General features: G+C 43.1%; 2 long non-coding RNA genes across 2 annotated transcripts in view; one reads left to right on the top strand and one right to left on the bottom strand.

Moving 5' to 3' along the window:
- Nucleotides 1–20275, bottom strand: part of LOC144614244 (uncharacterized) — a 191807-nt gene that overhangs the window by 12689 nt on the left and 158843 nt on the right. The gene's annotated exons all lie outside the window — the stretch shown is intronic.
- On the top strand, nucleotides 7608–17684 carry LOC132688295 (uncharacterized). Its single transcript, XR_009614480.1, has 3 exons — nucleotides 7608–7724; nucleotides 8590–8696; nucleotides 17330–17684. It is a non-coding gene; the product is annotated as an uncharacterized LOC132688295 (long non-coding RNA).

Here is a 20275-nt window from a genome sequence, read left to right as displayed (position 1 = left end):
TATTGAACAATTAGCAGTCTCTCACATTGGTTCTCTGAGTTGTTCAGTGAGAGTCATCAACGGTAAGGGAACTATTTAGGACAAGACCCAGAAATTGCCCCTTCTCCAGTACCCCAGCCAAGTTTGTAAGTTAGACAAATCCTGCATACTATTAACATCAAAGACGTCGAGAGAGGCAGGGTTTGTGGTCTCGCCCCATTCCCTTTTAATTAAACTGTCTGGTCCCAGCAAACACCAGATGAATCACGGTGGATGAAAGTGAACTTCTGTAAGCCTAAAATCAGCCCCAGTTTCAGCTGCCATGTCAGATGAGAGATCTCTACTAGAACAGAACTGCGCAGTTTCTGGCATCTGGTATGTGGTTATCAACCTGGTGGATGTGTTCTTTTCCAAATCCATCAGTAAAGAATCACAAGCAATTTGCTTTTATGTAAGACAAGAGTGAGTACATGTTCACTCTCTTGCTCAGGGCTATGTTTATTCTCTTGCTCTCCGCCCTGATAGAATTCCAGGGACCCTAACTGTCTTGACATCCTACAGAACGGCAAACTGACCCATCATATTGATATTATACTAATCACATATGGTGAGCAGAAGCAGCAAGCACCTTGGACCCTCGTAAAGGTCCAATGTTTGGGGACATGTGGATAGATTTCTTCTAAGGTGACGGACAAGTTACTGGAACTTGAGCCCACTACCACTAACAAAGGGAAAGAGAATGGAATGAGATGAAGTTGGAGAGGCCAAATCCTATAAAGAATTATAAACCAGGGTAGGGAGCTTAGAATGTACTTACTCTAAGTGCGATGGGGAATCATTGGAAAGTTTTAAATCAAGAAATAGAATCTGATTTATCTCATTTTTAAAGTTTATTTATTTTTGAGAGAGGGAGAAAGGGAGTGAGAGAGAGAAAAAGAGAGAATCCCAAGCAGGCTATGCACTGTCAGTGCAGAGCCCAATGCAGGGCTTGATCTCATGAACTGTGAGATCATGACCTGAGCAGAAATCAAGAGGTGGACGCTTAACTAATTGAGTCCCCCAGGCATCCCTCCCAAGCTTATTTTAATTGCTGAAAGGATTTTAAGAGGGAAGAAAGAGCAGGAAGTCTATCTAGAAGCTATTGATATCATCTGGGTGAAGTAACAGTGCCCTTGATGGAAAGAGCAGCAGGAAGGATGAAGAGACGTGACAGATTTGGCATATATTTTGGAAGTAGGGCTTGCAGACCTGTTGAGATCTTGGATACGATTATTGAAGGAAAGACGCAGTCAAAGAAACTGTATTGTCTAAGTCCTGCAACAAGAACTTGTCTATAAGCCTAGAAATGTCTCAGTATGAAACACACTAGATACTAATGTAACCTCTTGGTGACTTGGTTTCTTTGCCTGTAAAATAATAACACATCGTAGGATTTTTGTGAGGATTAAAAAATTCACATCTCTAAAACACCAGAACACGGGATGCCTGCATGGCTCGATGGTTAAGCCTCTGGTCTCAGTTTTGGCTCAAGTCATGAGCTCAAGGTTCATGGGGTTGAGCTTCGAGTTGGGCTCCCCGCTGACAGTGTGGAGTCTGCTTGGAATTCTCTCTCTCTCTTTCTCTCTCTCTCAAAATAAATGAATAAACTTAAAAAAAGTAAAACACCAGAACAGATCTTGATACATAAAATGCTATTTAAGTATTTAACTTTTCTCCTCCTTCTCCTTCTTCCTCTTCTTCCCCTTCTTATTTATTACTATTACTGCTTATTATTATTATTATTATTATTATTATTATCTGTGATTATAGCTTCTTTCTCTTCCCAAGTATTTTTGTTTCTCTACTTTGTCTTCAATCATAGGGGTTTACTTCACTGCCTTATTTTTTCAAGCAAGATTTTGATTTTATTTTTCTTCTTCCTTTTAACTTTTCCCCTTTACTGTGGTGACTTCACCTTTGCTCTATGTTTGCTTTTTGCCTTCAGAAGTGTTAATATGGTTGGCCACAACTTGGCCATGGCTTTCACCCATTAACACTAAATATCTGACTGTGCCTGCAGTTAAGCTAGCACAGTTTGCAAGAAATTCTTCTTCTAACAAGATATTGTTTTGGCTTCTGAATTCTCAAATCACAGCTCTCCTCTGGGCTCCAGGGCACCTGGTTTGATTCAAAGTCAAGCGTCATCAGCCCTCAGGTGGGAACGTTAGGGAATGGAGTGTAAGAATGGTTTGTCAAGGATTGTGCCTCCCTTCTGATAGAAACTTCATAGCTGACCTAACTGCCCCAGAAAAAGAGAAGAGCTTAGGTCTTACAATCTGTAACACACTGGGAGTTGATAGTTTGCGAGCACCCTGAAGAGAAGCCAATGGTGCATCAGCACAATGGATCAGTGTGTCAAACCCCATTAGTTCTAGGAAACTAGGAGGTGTTTTACAGCTGATTCTCTGCGCTTAGAACTCAGGACAGTGGGAAGGGGTAAGACTTCGTGGGCCGTGCCTTGCTGAGCTGGGGTGCCAAATTGATCATCTTTCCCAAGGAACCAAGAGTTGAACCAGAGCTCAGAGGCGCACCACAGGGCAGGATGTTTTTCCATTATGACCCTGATTTGTGAACAGAATCTGCTTTTTTTTACAGTGCTGTCAGAATACTTGTTTATTTCCCATGGGTTAGTTAGCCACCAGCTCTCTTAGCAACACGAGATTATTTTCACAGTTAACTTCTGCATTGCTAGATTATTTCTACTTACTTATCCCCGTACATTTGATATGGTTCTTACTGCCTCCTGGCCTGCTCTTTTCAAACAGCACGTTTGGTACTCAGTCATAAACAAAGACTATAATCATAAACAAAGCTTCCTAATGAGAGTTCTACATGCCAACAGAACCCGATTCTCAGAACTCAAGGAATATAAAGCCGCCAGAGGCTCAAGCAAAAAGTCCCCAGACCGCAGTGGAGGGTACAAGCGACAGACCGGGACTAAGGGCTATCACCAGAAGGAAGTTTCCTAGAAAAGAGGGAAGGCATCCACTGATCCGAGACCACTTCATAGCACTGGGGATCGTGAATACTCTCGAAAGCCAAGGGATGTTTTAGAATCCCTGTAGCAACCAGGGGCACTGTCCCAGATCGCTTTGTGTCGCCACAACAAACAAAGGAAGGAAACTGTTTGTCACTGAGGTGATATTACACAGCCGGTTCCAGCTGTAGCTCTGTCTCAGCTCCACAGATGAAACTCAAGTCTTGCACAGTAAAGCTAGCATAGATCCAAACTTCCTTACTGTCTCCATCTGGGCCTCCGATATTTGAAGAGAATTGCAGGCACGTTTTTGAACAAATCCCTCCAGATTCCGAATGCGAGATAAACAGATAAATAATCTATTTTATATGCAAGATAAATAATCCCACTGGTAGACAGGATGAGTAAAAAGAAAAAAAAAATATCAAGAGTATGAAAAAATCAGGCGGTTCGAAAGAGAAGGTTTTGCAATGGGGCCAATTCCTACCACGACATCATGTTCCATTTGAGCACAAAGCTCGAAGCAGCCACCTTCAAGCAAGACTTTGGGTCGTTTCAAGACCAAAGCACAAGTCTAACCAGAAGAAACTCACCGAGGCAGATCTAAGATCCTGTCTTTGGATCTCAGGGGCTTATTTCGCAAACGCGGAACTCTTCAGGTGTGTCTTAGAAGCAGAACATAAGCAGAAATTCTTGTGAGCCTGAGCTGACATAAGTTCAAAATGTTTCAAACACCTGATGTGTTCATTTTTAAACCTTTAACAGAATCTTATGCTGGCTCGAGAGACATCGAATCAAGGCAACAGTTTCACTCTTCACTGGCCTCATCGTTGCTGGGAACACCACTCAGAGTAGATTCAGACAAAATGGAGCACAAGGGGGTTGGATGGCTGGCCAGATGGTGAAAAAAAGAGAAAACGTTTGAAGGAAGCACGACATCAAGACACTGTGAAACTCAGTGTGTTTGTTTTAACCTGGAGAGATTATGAAACCTATCTTCAACAATTTAAATGGTTCCCATGCAGAAAGAGATGGGTCTATTTTTGTATGGCCTGATGTGAAAAATGAGGTAAAAAAAAAAAAAAAAAATGAGATGTATCAGTCCCTGTAAAAAAAAAAAAAAAAAAAAAAAAAGCTTTCTATTATAGCTATTCAAGACAAAATAAGGGTTGGGATTTGTATGTTCTGTATTACTGGAAGAACTTAAGAACAGAAATGAGTATTTGCTCAAACATTGTTTGGAGCTGAATTTAATGGTCATTGAGGCTGTTCTATTTCTATGATTGTGTGAGTCTTGATGTTAAGCCCTTGTAAAGCAAGTGCTATGTTATGGGTCTTTACATTCTAGAGTCTTCCCCAGTGCAAGCATATAATGCAGGGGGTTGATATATAGGACTAGATATTTTTTAACCCTTGGGGTACTCAAATTTTTCCAAGTGCTAAACAATTATTTCCAAGCAAACAAAACACAACACAGAGAGAAACTCCTAAAAGAAACAGGAAAAGAGAATTATACCATTTGTCAATCAAGTCAGCAAAATTTCAACCATCGTCACACAACGTTGTAACCTTAAAATATAAACATCATGATGGGACGGGGAAAAAAACCCTCTTTTTGTTGCATTTTCCTATATAAGAGAAACTCATAAATCATTATTTTATAGTTTTCTTGTTTCCTTTTATTTAGTTTTAAACTAAATTTATAGGACTTATTCTTGTGAAACAAATAACTTTATTAAAAGACCTGAAAGAGCCAAGAATACAATTTTGATATTTTTAATATTTGCAAGACAAAGTACATCCCTTTGTTTATAATAATTCACTATAAGCCCAAACTACAATCTTCAACCTAAGAAGTAGTGACTTTACTCAGTTCACTGAGCTCCTGGTTTGTTATCGCAGAATTGCTTATGGAGATTAGCCTGATGGAAATAATTATCATTAAGAATTGTATACGTTTATAAGGAAAACCAAATATTTAAAATTTTACTTTTCTAGGAAAACACACACAGATTAACTTCTGTTGCAAGGAAAGATCATCTTAAGTAGAGTTAGGAATAACAACTCAAATATTCCTATTATATTTTGGTCTCACTCTGTTAAAAAAAAAAGTCACTCAGACACCCCAAGAGTTCACATTAAAAAAAATTTTTTTAATGTTTATGTTTGAGAAAGACAGACAGAGAGTGAGCAGGGGAGGGGCAGAGAGAGAGGGAGACACAGAATCCAAAGCAGGATCCAGGCTCTGGGCTGTCAGCACAGAGTCCAAGGCAGGGCTCGAACCCAAGCCTGCTTTGAACCCACGAACCGAACCGTGAGATCATGACCTAAGCCAAAGTCAGATGCTTTAACCAACTGAGCCACCCATGCACCCCAAGAGTTCACATTTTAAAATCTGCATTGCAGGTGGCTCAGTCGGTTGAGCATCTGACTTCGGTTCAAGTCATGATTTTGCGGTTTGTGAGTTCGAGCCCCCATCGGGCTCTGTGCTGACAACGGAGAACCTGCGTTGGATTCTCTGTCTTCCTCTTTCTGCCCCTTCCCTGCTTGCGGTCTCTCTCAAAAATGAATGAACATCTTTTATGAATAAATGAATGAATGAATGAATGAATGAAATGTGGGTTTCAACTTCACTTGAAAAAAATCAAAAGGTCTGGCCACACTGGGACCCCATTGCCTCATGACAGCAACAAGCAGCAAGTAAGCTGTCCACTCCTTAGAAAGGACATGCTCTTGCCAGTCTGCCAAGCGCTCCATGACCTTGTAGTGTACTACACCTAGCCTCTCTCACTCATGAGCATACTTGCTGGCTTTGCCCGGCAATCACTGATTTCTGACCATGAGCCCAACTACACACATGGATGCCTGTAGGAAGCATCAGGGTAACCCGTGCCTCCCATGATTCCACTAGCCAGCTCTGTACAAATCCTTTCGTGGAATCTAGAGTTGATACATGCCTTCTGGGATGAAGGTGATTCCCAAGACCCACCACGAGAGCCCACCTGACAAGGACAGAAGAGACCCCATGCTCCCTATGGGTAAGCAAGACACTTGACCATTTGCCTAGTTGAAAAGGTAGGAGTGCGGGGGAAATTGTCCCAACTTACAACCTTTAACTACATGACGATCACAGGCATTAGATGAAGTGAGGAAGGAGGATTCAAAGGAAGACTTTTAATTACTCTGGCTTTGTAATGGCCAAGTCGTGGGTTAAGCGCGAGGTCTGTCAATGCCCTGCAGCCAAGCCCAACAGGAATACGCCTGATGTTAAACGAATGGGGTTTTATTACTCCTTTCACGAGGGAGAAAAAACACCACAGACAAGAGTGTGGGAGGGTGTACCTCAGTGAGAAAATGTTAGAAAGCACAGAGTTTCGGTTGGGTTAGTTGGGGAATGGTCTACAAAAGCAAGCAGTTCCCTCCAGCTCGGAAGCTGTCAGAGAGCAGGGCAATTTCATGACTCGGTATTTCGTGGGTGTCACGGTGACTTTGTTTTTATCTGTTCTAAGACGAGATTCTGAAGCGGCCCTATTTTTGTTTCCTTTTCTCGTTGTCTCAGAGTAATCGTGTCTGAAGTTGGTGCTCTGTGGAATTACGTGCTCCAGGAAAACAAAGTGGCCTGGCTGTGGGCATCAGGCAGCCCTGTAATAACATTGAGGTCCAGCTGGGAATGTTAGGTCAGTCTTAACAGAGCTTTAGAGTGTCCAAAATGCGGTCGTGGATATGAATTGGCTTAACTAATGGTAAAACAATTAAGGTAAAACAAACAGAAGATATTTTCACATGAATGTCTCTCATACAGCCCTCAGTTACATGCCAGCGGGATTGAAGCAGACCCCCCCCCCCCCCCCCCCGCCTTTAAACTGAGCTCAACTGGAGGAAAAGAAGGGGCAGGATAAGGGGGTTCTCCTACAACATTACTGGAACCATTCCCAGAGACAGTCACCTCCGTGGGGTCCCATCTTCAGGAAACGTGCCCTTCACCTTCCATCCTCTGCTTGTCATGGCAGGTGACCAGTCATCCGCCCCAGAATCAGTGTCCTTGTGAAGAACAGAAACTATTTCCCAGAGAAGAGGGGACACCTTGAGGAAAAGCTTCCATCACACAGACAAGAACAGGTGCAGTGTTTGGCTTCCCTGACCAGCTGACATGGGCTCAGCTCTGGGGCCTCCGTCCAAGTGTGTCCCCTGATGCGGGGAGTGCCTGGTGGGGGCAGGAAGTGGGTGTGGAGGATGTGCAGCAGGAGACCAACCTCTGGCCTACAAAATATCAACTGTAGTCAGGAGGGAATGCCACTTGTTTACAATCAAAAATTTGTAAGTAGGATTAATAGTAATCGGTGGGTTCCTGTTGGCACATGATGTTTCAGAATATTGCAGAAGCCCTCAACTTCATGGGACTCCCCCCAGGCCACCCTTGGACATTGGGATGTTAGCGGTCACAAGGTGTTTGGTGTTGGCCTCCACCATGGGTTCGAATCCCAGGCCTCTTGTGGAGAAGGAAGAACAGGGCTCTGTTGTCAGGCAACCCTCCCTCAGTTCAAATCTTCATGGCCTTAAATATGACATCAGTGTTCCACCCATGTCATAGAGGTCCCCTCATCTGAGACGTAGAGGATGCAATACACTTACTTCAGTAGGTTTTCACTCTAAGTGTTGAATGAATTGATGCTTGTTGGTTCAGTGCTGGCTTCCCAATGCTTGCGGCCTCCACTCTGGACATTCCCCCGTAAGTCCCTCCCCATCGGATTTCCTATTTTTCCCCCCCTTTGGGGAACACACCATTCAGCCTCAGACCAAAAGCCTGTCTTGCCATTTCTTCTTCTGAAGCCTGTTTTCTCTTGAAATTTACTCTTCTGGAAGGCATTCTCATCACCGAACATATTAGCTCACTCCTTGCCTAGGATTAGTTTGGGAGGTGTGACAACCCTTGAGAAGGTTATGCCCCGATGAGGAAGATAGGAAAGAGACCATGGAAGAGTAAGTCAGGTGCCATTTTGGTCCACTTTTCGATTTTGATTTGGGTGGTCCGGTCGGACGCCAAAACCCAGTAACTACTCGGGACAAGTGATTGGCTTTCCTGGATTTATTTCCGAAGCCATGTTTGTGTTCAACAGGGAAAGTGACTGTGTTCATCTTACAGTCTGTTATAAAGATAAAAAAAAAAGAGAGAATTATGAACACAACTGTAAACCCCTCTAAAGGACCCACGTTTCAGCGTGGGTCCCAGAGAAATCCCAGAGAAATCCAGGATTTCTTTTTCGTATCATGATGTTTTAACATTAATCAAAATCAAGTTCCCTGACTAAAGGGACAGTCTGGGCCACGCTCAAGGACCCACTTCCCTAAGTCATCAAATTCTCCTCCAGTTTCTATGAAAACCATTCTTTCCCTCCCACAGCATCTTCTGTCTTCCTAGGGAAACGAAACCCTTTTTGATCTACAGCCCTAGCTGACCCAGAAGCATTTTCCATTGAACATTGTGCCAGAATACTGCCAGCTGGTCCGCCATTCACCAGCCGATAATTACCTCCCAATATTGGTCATAACCATCCACTTAATATGCTTCTGTTCTAAAATTCATCTTCTTATAGGGGAAGATTTCTGAACTTGAAGTGAGAGCAGCACCATCGGAGATTGTATTTAAAAGGGTTTGTGTCTCCATCCTACGATGCTTCTTATAATTGACGTGGGATGGGAGGTGAGTAAATGTTGAAGATTATCAGGAGATACTAAGGAGCCCTGTGGGAGCAAAGATGGTGGCCAGAGCAGAAATATCTTAACGCTCTGTTATTCTGACATTTCTGTATTTCAGGATTTTAAGATTTCATCATTTAGCTCCATATGTTTAGAAGCCTGATTACTGTATCTAAGGTGATGCATGATGAAAGAAAGTGAATTTAGAAACACCAGTAAGAAAACTTCCAATTTATTGTGTATTATTTGAAATCACATGATGTCTATTCCACGGTTAGGCAATTCCTGCTTGTAGAAATGGACACACAACGCATCAAGCCTTCCCACTTTTGCTATACTGAGTCAAAATTCCCACCGAAGTAACCACAGAAGCACCACAGTCACTGAGTTGGGCTTTTTATTTTTCTCTTGTCTCTTCTATTTTCACAGAATCCTGGCATGATGTCCTCAGCTTTTCCATGACTAGGCTTCCACATGTTCTGTCTTGTTCCTCACTATCAACTTTCATCTTTCTCAACAGATACCTTTCCTTGGTTTTTGTTTTTTCTTTTTTAAGTTTTTTTTTTTTTTTTTAATTTATTTGAGAGAGACAGAGACAGCATGAGTGGGGAGGGGTACAGAGACAGGAAAAGAGAGAATCACAAGCAGGAGCTACACTGTCAGTGCAGAGCCCGACGCGGAGCTCGAATTCACGGAAACATGAGATCATGACCTGAGCCAACACCGAGAGTCAGACACTTAACCCACAGAGCCACCCAGGTGCCCCCACCTTGTGTTTTCAAACATAATGGCACATCGCCTGCAGGAGAAAGGTGGGAAGGTGCAGAGATGTTTGGGGGCTTAGCGTTACACTCTTTCACAATCAGCCCTTAGTGTGACTTTCTCTCTAGTTCCTACCTGTGCGTGAAGGGACTCTTGACATGTTACATAACTTTTCTGAGTCTAAGGAGTGCTGCTGTGAACATAAAATGCATCTGGTATAGAGCATAGCTACCCACCAATGTTGGATGTTTATCTTGATGTGCCGCAGTACAGATAAATAGACTACATGTCTTTTAAGCCACTGAATAGAGTTGGATCTATAATGTTTACCCGAAGACGTAGGTAGGTGCGAGGGTGGAGACTTCTGGGGTTCCCTTAATATCTCTCTTGTTTTCAAATATCTGTATGGATGAGACTTTCCTATTCTTTCAGTAAATCATGGTCATGAAACATCCTGGCCGACAAAATATGACCGTATCACTCTAAAATAGTCATTTGCCAATGTGAGATTCTCCAGCTCTCTCTGTCCCTCCTATGGGAACCAAGAAGGTTGGATGTTTTTGACTGTTCAGCTGCAAGATGGTTAAGCCTCTGTCAATCCCCAGGGAGAACCATGGGGCAGAACCACCTCCACCCATAATGGACATTCAACAAAAGTAAAAATTGTATCTTTGTTGTATAAAGCCACTGGAGTTTTGGGTTCGCTGTTGCTATAGCGCATTACCAGCCTACGTTGATTAACACAGATGCCCAAGACCTCCCCAATGTAGAGAGCTAGATATCATCAGGTACATTATTTCCATCAGCAAATACACTAAAAATGAACTTCCAGATAAAGATGACAGATTAAACACATGTGTGTGTACCCCTTCCCTCCCAAAACCCCATTATAAGGAAAACAATGGGGAATTTCATAACATAAACATAAAGATAGAGCAGGAGGGACAACAGCAACAATTTTTTTTTTAAGTAGGCTTCACACCCAACATGGAGCCGAATGCGGGGCTTGAGCTCACGACCCTGAGAGCAAGACCTGAACTGAGACTGAGAGTAGGGTGGTTAAACAACTGAGCCACCCAGTTACCCCGCAGAGCAACAAAATTTTAAAATCTAAAAGCAGATGGATGAGTAAGAAGAGGCTTATTATTTAAGAAGGCTGAATTGAAGCCAATGGTAGAGAAAACAGATTATACCACAAAACCCTCAAAAGTTTCAGTGAGCATACATATGAGCAGCTTCTGGAAGTGGAGGTAAAGGGAAAATAGGGGCCTAAAATAAGAAGGCTTGGTTGAAATCACGTTAGAAATTAGTTTCTATTCAATGTAATTGGGCAAACAAAGATTGGGTACAATGAGGAAATCCCACAGTCTCCCAGAGAGAAAAATAAATGAAAAGTTCTACACAAAAGATCAAGAATCCCGGGGGCTCCCGACTTCTTAACAGGAAATCCTGCAGACGTAAAGAAAAACATGAGGTATTTTCCTATCCCTATTCTTAAAACTATGTACCCAGCTAAACTATCAACCAAGTGTCAGGCAGAAATATAAACCGTTTCAGCAACTGAAGTCTAAAAAAATTTACCTCCTATTCATCCCTCCAAGAAAAGCTACTGGAGGACATGCTCCACCCAAACTAGGGAGTAAACCCAGAAATAAGTATTGAGATCAAAGAAACAGGGTATCCACTCAAGAGAAAAGAAATGAAAAATCACCAGGATGGTGAAGATCGGAGAACCTCAGATAACCCTTGTGGAGGAAAACCATTCCACACTGAAACAAGCTGTGAAGGGATTTCTTAAATTAAAGTGTCAGCATGACTAATGTGAATGAGTGTATTGAGAAGAGATTCAAATGACTTCTGGAGAGTCTGTGTTACCCTGGTAATAAATACGTAGACTACTGAGCAAAGTTACAGCCTCATCTTCCCTAGCAGGAAGTGAAAAGGTATAAAGCTAAAAAATCAAGAAGAAGGGGCGCTTAGGTGGCTCAGTCAGTTGAGTGCCCAACTCTTGATCTCAGGGTCATGATCCCAGGGATGTGAGATCCAGCACCACGCTGGGTTCCATGCTGAGCAGGTAGCCTGCTTAAGATTCTCTCTCTCTCCCTCCACCCCCTCTCCACAGCTTCTGCATGTGTTCTCTCTCTCTCGAATTAAAAAAAAAAAAAAAATCAAGAAGCAGAAAGACCAACACATTATTTAGAGATATGCAGGAAAACACCACAGTCATCAGCTGGAAGAGGTGATAGTGACTTTTGGGGACCTGGGGGAGGGTACAGACGAAAAGGGAATTGACAATCGGCATATCAACTCCTGTAAGTTTAATTGGCTCTTTACACGTTGTACCTGAGTCAATGTTGGACCCTCCACTGGCCTTCCTCAGTAGCCGTGGAGGGTCCCATTCTCGCCTCAGGACTCTGCCCTGACTGGGACCATATTCGGTCCTCTTTGGGTGGATGGTGGGGGGGTGCTCTGCCAATGGACCTCTTTTCAAGCTGTGCAAGCAGAAAGCACATAAGCACGTTAAGGTCTCATCTCAAAAACTCAGAGTAAGCCAAGCAAGGTATTTGCCTGGAAGCAGGGAGTTTTAGGTCATTTCACTGGTCTGCACAATCCCTTTCCTATTATTTTTCCCTTTCTGGAAGACAGTGCTGCCACTTTATTTATAGAGTTCATGTCAACTATTACATCCAAAGTGAAAATCCCACAGCCAGCCGTCTGTGTGCCAGAACTGAGGACCAGTCGAGCTCGGCTGGCAACCCTTCAATTAATTATGCTGCTAATTGCCACACAAGCTGCTCATTCATTTAACATCATTCAACAAATATTTCCAACTCTTGTTGATGATGATCTTGGCATTTTTCCAGGGCTCTGTGGGGAAGACTGGTACTCCCTTCTTCAGTGACCCATTCCAGATGTCTCTATTTGTTTGTGATTTTCTTGGCTCTATTTTCCATCAAACCAGTCTACTTTACAATTTTCTAAAATTCCTTAAAATATCTGCTGATAAAAACTTCTCTGTCTTCTGGGACTGCTAAGGATTTCATTTTGTTCTTTTACTCCTTTAGTTATTTTCCTGGGATTTGAAGAAGAGCTGGTGGAGGTATATATTTGTTTAATCGCCATCTTGGTATAGAAGCCATGTTCCTAACCTTCATTCATTTCTTAATTTGCTCTGAGTACATTTACAAGAAGTGTATGTTGGTTGCTGCATCTTCAACAAACTGCTGTATCTTCTGCACCCTTGCATTTCCAAGAATTTTTAGCACCCTCTGACATAAACAACAGCTGGGTATAAAATCCTGGTCTCACAATCTTTCCACCTTGAATCTTGTAAGTGTTGCCCCACGGTGGTCTGATATTTGCAGTCACCATCTGGTGACAGACTGCTTCTAGCTCTCATTTCTGTTGTTGATTTCCTTCCACTTACTTACTGCATTTTCCCACTAAACATGATGTTTAAAAACTTATGTCTAGAATATACCTCAGAGTGGCTCTCATTTTACTTCATCATGTCTCATACCTCATATCACATCTCCTATCCTTTCCCAACACATAAGATGCAATCCTTTGTCATGCATTTATCTCTTTTCCACATATGTCTTTATACTTTCTCTTAAATCTCTCCTTTTTCTTCCAATTGAAGCACTTCTTTGATGAGAAAAAAAAAACTCTTGTAAATTTTCTATCACTTCACTGTCAGGCCATGTTGGAAACCTAGTCCTCCCTTCCAAATACCCTTCCTTCCATAGTTCTTCCAAATACTAAGTGATCTGGGGCAAGATTTTCCACGTGGCATTTCCACATGGCTGTCATCCCTGACTCCCCCTTCTTCCTGATACCCACATCTAATGAATTTAAAGTCACTTCTACCTCTTAAAAATTTCTCACATCTACCTACTTCCCTCCATTCCCAGGGCCACTAAAGATTACCTTTCCCTCCCTAAATTCTTGTGGTGGCCTCCTAATTGATCTCCCACAATTAGTCTTGCTGTTCCAGTGCTCATTCTTCACGTTATCACTGGAGAGTCCTTTTGAAAACACACATGTAATCATTACTAAAAGTCTTTATCTTTGTGTTACATCCTCAATCCTAAAATAATGGCTAAAGTGAATCCTAGAGACGACAAGATCATTTGTAATGTAGACTCTGGTTTTCCTTCACTCTCATTAACCCATCTTTGATTTTTCCAGGCTTACAGGAATTTTTCCTGTTGTTTTCCCCACTCTCTCCCAGTGTTGAGACTTTCTCCAGACTGTGACCTCCACCTGGATTACATCCCTTTCTGCTCCCTGAGATTTTTTTTTTAATTTATTTATCCAGATAATGCCTGCATATTCTTCAAGTCTGCTAAAATATCATGTCTTCTGGAAAAATCACTCCTGATCCCCTCGGCCAATTAAAGTGCCCCTCTTATAAGCTTGCCACTTCTCTCCCAGAACTTTCTGTGCTTTGTGCTGCTGGTTGAGACTGGTCTGCCTTACGAGGCAGATCTGGCTCTGTTGGAACAGGGACCACGTCCATCCTCACTCAGGGCCATGATATAAAGGTACTTGATCAGTTTCACCCAATGAACTTTATTAAATAAATCTTCTCTGGGATTTAAATAAAATGTAACCCTTATTTATTTTAGCAACTTTCTCTTCTCTTATTTTGGTGATTTCTTCTCCCTGATCTGCTCTATTTTTGCTTCTGTTATTCTTAATACACAAAACGTGTCTCCTTTCATTTTTTTTCTCATCCACTTAGAGTCAGGATGCTTCTCCTCTGAGTTCTGACTTTCTTCAATTTTCTTCTATTTGAGTGATTCAGTGTCCTGTGGCGGTCTCTCTTCAGTTCACTCCTTTCATGGCATTTTAAAATTTAACCAGCTTGCTTTTTGTCTGTAAACAATCTGCCTGACTTCAGATCTGTACCTTTTTATGACTGCCTACTCTAGCTGCAAAGATGCTAGGTCCTCTCACACTTGGTCAGAATACCAATTAGAGATTTCCTAACACTGTATTCTCTCTCATGTAGGAATTTCATTTCACGGGCTACCTTGGAGAGATTTTGCAGATTGTTTCTCCTCTTTGGCACAATCTTTTCTCAGTGGATTTTCAAGTTTTTTGTTTAATTCCAGTTAGTGAACCTACGGTGCTCTATTAATTTCTGGTGTAGTGATTCAACACTAAAATAAATCAGCCGGTGCTCATCACAAGTGCGCTCCTTAATCCACATTGCCTATGCCACCCATTCCCCTCTTTGTGTCTCCTTTTTCTGTTTGCTCACCCTTAAAGTGGTGAGTAAATGGGTTTAGTTTGATCTGCTTTAACTGTAACACTTCTAAGTCTCTCAAACTCAAGAAAAGAAAGAATGAGAAGGCTACTTTTACGCTGCCACTTGAGGTCCACTTCTCCGTAAGGAGGAGCAAATACCAACTGTGAAGGATGCCTTTGTGCCTCGGGCTACACTTCCCAGTTGTAGGACCGGAAGTCTGCAGAATCAGTGCCTGCTTTACTGGTATGGCTCCTGCTGGTGTAAGTCAAGGACAAATGCCACAGCTGGTTTCCCTGCCCCATGCGATTGCTGGTGCTTTGAGCTGTTGTCAGAGGTAGGAACAAAGCTCACCCAATGCCAACCTGTCCAAGTTGAGGAACACCTGCTACTTCTAGATACCTGGGCGCCTTTCAGAGAGTCCCTCAACTTATTCTGCAGTCAGGCTTCAAGCACCGAAGCCCATTCACCAATACCTTCGCTTCTTCAATCTGTGCTACAAAAGAACCTTAAGATTTCTGACATATTGATGGCAGCCATTAGTAATTTCTAAGATGGGTAAAGATTTTTCTCTATTCCTTCTTGGTCACCTAAGTGGGAATACGATGACTGCCATCTTTACCCAGATACTCTTTCCAGAACTGCACTGTAACAGCATTGGCTTCCTTTGTGCTGTGCCCCCCGTTACGTATTTCTAGGCTGTGACTTTTCTTCATCTGCACCGAAAAGCTGAACAGCCTCTGATACCTTTACACAATGGCTCCCCCTTCTGGTCCCACAAGGAGCAGCAAGTCCGTTTTGTACTTGGGGAACAACTCTCCCCCAGAATACTGATCAGGCTTGAGTAAAGCTCAGAAGTTCTCAGCTGGAGCAGACACCTCTCTATTAACTGGGTAATTCAAATTCCTGAGAAGCTTTCAGTGTTTCTTAGGAGACCGCCAGCAGGAAATTTGAGAGCAACAACATCTGCACATCAAGGATACTCTCCAGTTCTGAGCCCATGGATGTGAAGGTCCTGACTTCATCGGGACTCTTCAGACAGTCAACAGGGAAACACAAACCCTGTGTACTGGGAGAGGGCATGTGGAAAAAAGAGTATTTGGAGTCCACCTGTAACTACGCCGTCCTCAGAGACTTGGAGCACTGGGCTTCTCGTGAGTTTACAAGGAAACTGTGGGATTGAAAACACGCGTACAAGTTCTCATTTTTCGTAACAAGATAAAGATGGGATAATATAATGCTCTTAGTGTCCATCCTTCCTTAATGACCCATAGTGGTTTAAAAGCCACAGTCTGATTGGCGTTTTAGGATGTGATCGAACTCAGAAGTATGAAATTTAATCGAGAAGAAGCGTCTCTGCTGTTCATGAAGCTAAAAAAATGACGAAAAACCTGAGAAAACTTTTGTTTTTTCTTTCCAGCTTATGGTGCTCTCAATATACACGTGTTTTGTGTTTGGAAGTCTGACCTTTTATTTCCTCGTTACCTCAGGCTATAGATTCAAGTCAAATAATAGTTATGTGTGGGTACGTGTGTGTGTGTGTGTGTGAATATATATACCGTTTTATTTTTATATACCTTTTAATATAAAAATAGTCATTTCTACATATGTAGATGAATGTGTTTGCCATTGGAAATGACTGTCAAAATGGGGCACCTAGGTGACTCAGTCGGTTAAGTGTCCAACTTCAGCTTGGGTCATGATCTCGCGGTTTGTGAGTTCGAGCCCCGCGTCGGGCTCTGTGCTGATGGCTCAGAGCCTGGAGCCTGCTTCGGATTCTGTGTCTCCCTCTCTCTCTGCCCCTCCCCTCCTCGTGCTCTGTGTCTCTCTCTCTGTCTCAAATATTAAAAAAAACTTTCTTAATATCATTAAAAAACACTTTGGGAATAATTAAATGAACTAAAATAATCTTTTCCTTGTGCTTAGAGACATCACTTAATAAAATCACATTGTTAAGGATAACACGCCTAGAGGTTCCCGTAATGTGCACAAATTGCTATTTTTCATGCACTAACGGATTCTCTCCAAGGCTTTTCTGATTTTACTTGGGACTCCTTCTATAGCTTCTGCCCACTTCAGAGCTTGCTTATGTGGATCTGCCCAAGGAACTACTGATACATGTCTACGTGCTTTCAAAATGCTTGACATTCAAAGAAAACCGTGTATCGAAAAGTTGTTAAAAGCAAATTATTTTTAAAAACTCAAGCTGCAGAGAGATGACATTTGTCCTTGCTTCTTGCCTTACACTCACAGGCATGAGGGGAGGTCGCAGAAGTGGTCACCCAAGGAATCCTATTTCCTACTGGTTTTGGAACTTTTTGTAAAAGTAGTCATGGGGTGGGGGGCACACCTGGGTGACTCAGTCGGTTGAGCATCTGACTTCGGCTCAGGTCATGATCTCACGGGCAGTCTGTGAGCTCCAGTCCCACACTGGGCTCTGTGCTGACAGCCTGGAACCTGGAGCCTGCTTTGGATTCTGTCTCCCTCTCTCTCTGCCCCTCCCCGACCCACACTCTGTCTCTCTCTAATATAATTAAACGTTAAAAAAAATTTTTTTTTAAGTAGTCATAAGAACCAGCAGGGATGTTATTAATGGATCTACTATTTATTCTACATTTCAGGAAACAGTAATTTCTTTGAGTAACCCCCACCCCCAATCCCAGTGTATCATGTGGCTGAGGTAAGACACCACTTTGGCCAATCAGAGCAACCAATCTCCCCTCCCTAGCGACTGGGATCTGGATGGCCAGCGAAAATCCCTGGACTCTCACCAAAGTGACCGGAGAAAGATGTTCCCCTTATGCTGGATTGAACCTGGCAGGCAGCCACCTTGTCACCCCCTGGAACCCAAGAACAAACCAACATGGAGCAGAGAGAAGAGGACAGCTGTGTCACCCGAGGCACTAGATCCGTCTAAGCTTAAAGCCTTGAGCCCCTCAGGTACACAAAAGAATACCATCCTTTAAAAAACTGTTATTGTGTTTTCTATCATTTGCAATGGGAAAAGTTCCAACTGAGTTTTTAAAAAAATCACTGAGGTTCGATCTTAAAACTGAAGAATCACAATCCATCAGGATGAGACTTACACACACACCCCAGTGCCGTGGTGAGAATAACCAGAGTGAAGGAGCGAGGGAGGGTTGGACGATGAGATTGACTTTCCCTTGCTCCCTGCCTCTGTCAACAGGCACACAGATGTGGCTGCGATGGGGGCTGAGTGCCTCAGGGTGACTTTTAACCCACATTGTACCTTTCAGCCCAGAGCACCCTCCTTGTAGATCTAGGATCTCCTCATACAGCTTGTTTGGGTTTGGGTTTGGTCTTCTTAGAACTAGAATTCCAAACAGAAAACTAGTCCAGCATTTCTTTGGTTATGATGTAGAAGGACACTCTGAAAAAGTCAAGTGGTAGCAGAGCTGCTGGGATCGGAACTGGGGTGGGGGTCTCAGAGCAGTAGCACCCCCCCCACACACACACACATACACACCCACCCAGCTTTCTCACTAGCCTCCCTGGGCCTCCTGGTCCCTCCGATCCCAGAGGCTGAGGACCTGCCAGGAGCTGGGAGAAACCACAGAGCCCTGTGAGCAATTCTCTAATCGTGACCAAGAAGCATCTCCTTCATACGTACTCAATTTCCGTAAGTAATAGATAAGTAGGTTCTAATAGTGTAACATGTAATGAACAGTCCAGTTGTCTAAAAATACAGCTCTTTGTGAGTCTGCTGCTTCCACAGAGTACTGTAAAAAGCATGGACGATTTACTTTTAGGATCTTGGATACAAGCATCTGTCGAAATAGAGAGCATCACTTCATGGGGCATTGATGCAAAAATGGCCAACAGAGGGGCACCTGTCAGTTAAGCGTCTCTGACTCTAGGTTTCGGCTCAGGTCATGATCTCGCAGCCGTGAGATGAACCTGTCGGGTTCCAAGCTGAGCTTGGAGCCTGCTTAGGATTCTGTCTCTCTCCTTCTCTCTCCACCCCTCCCTTCTCTCTCTCTCTCTCTCTAAAATAAGTAAAAACAATTTTTTTTAAACGGCCAAAGGAAAAAGGACCTTAATTATCCTGATCTTGGTAATCATTCCACAATGTATATATTGGCCACCTCACCCCCATATATAATTGCATTTGCCAATTATTCCTTAACAAAGTTAAAAAATGAAAAGGATCTTGAAGATGCCAATGAGATTTTCCTGTTTAAGATTCCACATTCTGTATTTCATTCCCTTTATCCTCTCTGATAAAGGGATATTTATTGGTAGAGCACATATTTAAGAACTGTCTGTGTATTTGCTCTGAGGTTCATTTCCCAGCCCTTTTTAGTCTAGGCCTTCCTTCAGAAATATAGAACACTGAGATCTTCTTTGTGTTACTTGAGATTTCAAGATAATGCCTACCGATGAAAACAAATAAGCAATTACAGGATTCAATATACCTTTTCAGACTACACGCTCCCCCTCGCAGACTGTTCCTCCCTACCCCCTACATGTTCAACAGAACCAGATGACTGCCCCTCCACTTAGCGACGCCCCTTTCACCTAGCGGCGTGACATCCCTGGGGAATATTCTAGTCGATAGCTCAGAGGTGACTAAACATTTATATTCCATATCCAGCGATAATAACACAGCTGCATTTGAGAATACTGGAGAACGCATTACAGATCTCACGAAATACGGGCTGACAAACTCATTCAGGAAGGCCAGAGTGGGCTTTTCTTGTGAATTCATGAACGATCCTACAAGATTCCTCATGGTTACCTCAAACAACAGGGACAGAAATCGGGATGGTGTCGTTTTCTCGTTTGTGCACAGCGTGATTTTGAATTTAGCTCTCTGGTGTGTAGAATGGGAAAGGACGGAAGGACCAAGTAACCACTCGACCTTGGCTTTTCTTGAACTGCCTGCCCCAAATGTTTTGTTTTGTTTTGTTTTGTTTTCCCAACTCTTTGGAGTTTGACACAAACTAAGAGTGGCAAACCCTAGAAATGAGGTGATGGACGGGCTATAAGGCGTGGAGATTGTTATCTGAAGATTAAGCACAGAGGCCCCGAAAATGGGGCTGAGATGTTTCAAGAAGAAATCCCCCGTGAGGCTTCCAGGTCAGCCTGGCTGTGCTGTGATCCCAACGTTGTCAGGAATTCTGCCAGGCCATTGCTCATCTTCGACAGAACATGGGCAAGAGGAGAAGAAAATATGTGACACGCTACTGAGAGAAGCAACATGGTCTCATTTGTTTAAGTGGGTTTTTGTTTATTGGGGGGAGGGGAAATGACTCATAAGCTCACCAAAGAGAGGTGTGCTGGGATCTCTCCCAGTCTCCCTGTCTACCGTTACTTACTAAATATGACATTGTCTCTCCGAGGCAGCTGGGGGACTGGTTAAAAGCCCCTGTAGACACACACACTAAATTTCAGGTGCTTCCCCTGTCCTCCAGGCCCTGCCTGAAGGCAGTTCTGGTCCATTCATTCATGTCCGTCCCCCCAGCTACACTACAGCACACTTGAAAGAGCTCTGCTGAGAGACCAAAGCCTCTCAGGGGCACCCACCCACTCAGGGGCCTGGACCT

This window comes from Panthera onca, chromosome E1 (assembly GCF_046562875.1).
Source record: "Panthera onca isolate mPanOnc1 chromosome E1, mPanOnc1 haplotype 2, whole genome shotgun sequence".
Classification (NCBI taxonomy): domain Eukaryota; kingdom Metazoa; phylum Chordata; class Mammalia; order Carnivora; family Felidae; genus Panthera; species Panthera onca.
Note: the sequence above shows the minus strand (reverse complement) of the source record. Positions and strands in the feature narration are given on the sequence as shown.